Source organism: Nylanderia fulva, unplaced genomic scaffold, assembly GCF_048542155.1.
Source record: "Nylanderia fulva isolate GAGA-0341 unplaced genomic scaffold, ASM4854215v1 Scaffold56, whole genome shotgun sequence".
NCBI classification, from domain to species: domain Eukaryota; kingdom Metazoa; phylum Arthropoda; class Insecta; order Hymenoptera; family Formicidae; genus Nylanderia; species Nylanderia fulva.
Window position 1 is genome coordinate 873,764 of NW_028190654.1, and position 2,020 is coordinate 875,783.

Sequence of the window (2,020 nt, forward strand, 5' to 3'; positions counted from 1 at the left end):
TGTCCAGTGTGCCAAGGATGTAAGTATATATACATATATATTAAAAATGAAATATCGACGGCAATCGGAGCCTGTGCGGATATCATGCACAAAATTAATAAATTAAAATGAGATCTCAAATCAAGCTTATTTATTAAATTCTAAACGTTTCGACCCACTTCGGGTCTTCTTCAGTAGCTACAACATACAAAAAATTAAAGAAATCAAAGATAGTCGTTACAATTATAACAATATAGATCTCATATACATACAATCCGCAAAACAAATTAAATGTTAATCTCCTCCTTATTCACAATGTCCGGCCGTCGGAGTGTCTCCCTAACGGTGACCATCGTCAGGAAGGAAGCAGAGCACATAAGTGACTCCCTTACCAACACTAATCAAATTCACAACAACATTATATAAATTAGACATATAAAAATCACAAGAATTAAAATTTAAAAATCGGAGAGATCACTCACCCCGGCAGTAAAAACAAAGAGAAGACAATGCTACACGTGACACATCACTTAGACGACTGTGCGGTATTCTACCTCGGCACAATCGATACATATATACGCAAAACGACAAAAAATAAAAATAAAAATAAAATATAAAATGAAAACAACTAAAACTTATCGGCGCTCATATCGAAGGTCTAACAAAACACAGATATGCATGGTCACAGAGCTAGATTTTGGTAAATTTTTCAATTAAAGGATCAAACATATCATTTAATTTATCGGTGTCGCTTTGTAAATTTATACTATTCCTCTGACGTTTTATGTGGATCATTTTCGATATCAAACATTTGCCCAAAAAAGGCTCCTCGTCTAAGACTTTTATATCCTCCCAATTAAAATCATGATTCAGCAATCTATGCTCCGATATGACTGATAACTGTAACGCGTTTCTTTTTATATTGTTACGGTGTTCTTTCGACCTAGTTTTTAATAATCTACCCGTCTGCCCTACGTACGACGCATCACAATCCATACAATCGATTTTATAAACTACATTGTTATGGAGTTCCCTTGGTAACTTATTCTTGTGTACTTTAATGAATTTACGGAGACTGTTAATTCCCGTTGTTTGAGATGTTAAGTAAAATTTTTGTAAATTCTAGAATTTTCCATCCGCGTCAATAATAAAAGTCACGGTCTTTTTTGTATGTTTGTCACGGTAAAAAAACTGTCATAAATTAAACCTGTCATCTCATAAACACTCTTTGCACACAAACAATTAGCGGTATCGCAACCGTTTTCACCGGATACTTTTCGCGCTACAAGCATGCGCAAAATTGCCACGCGGCCTCGATCACCAATTAAAAAGAGCGAGCGGCCGCGCGCGCATGGCAAGACGCGAGTTCGTTGCGCATCTTAGAAAAGCGGCCAATAATGAGCTGTGCCCTCGAGTCACCTCGAGCACAATTTAAATTGCTCGCAATAATTGGCGCTTTCCGAAAAAGTAGGTTTTCTTCGGAAACCCATAAAAAGAGAGCTCGCACCCGAAATCCGCGCCTTATCGCTTTCCGCAGTGACCGCATAACGCAAACCGCATATTATTTTGATCCGCTAAAATCTCGTTGACGACCGCCGCTTATTCCGCACTTTGTTCTCGATTACATTTTCACTGAAATATTTAAATGTTATAAGTCTTGTTCAAGTATTTTGTAATTAAGTGTGTATTGAAATTAAACTTTTTTTAATACAAAAGAAAGGGTGACTTATTCTATTGTGTCGCGCGATCCTCTCTCACGCAGCGCGTTCGCGAACACCCGTATAAGATGGAATGACATCCAAATCACGCGTTATGTCTTTAAATCTCTCCGATACATTATTAATATACGGGATATTAAAATACGAAACTTTTTTCTGTGTTAGAATCTTATCGTTGCATATATTTGCTCTATTGTTATGACACTTATTACTGTAGCGGAAGAACAACTTTTTTAATTTCGTCATTAATTCGGTCATCTCGGAACATATTCTTAATTACCAACACTCATTTAATTGGGAAGACAAAAATTTTAGATTCCGAA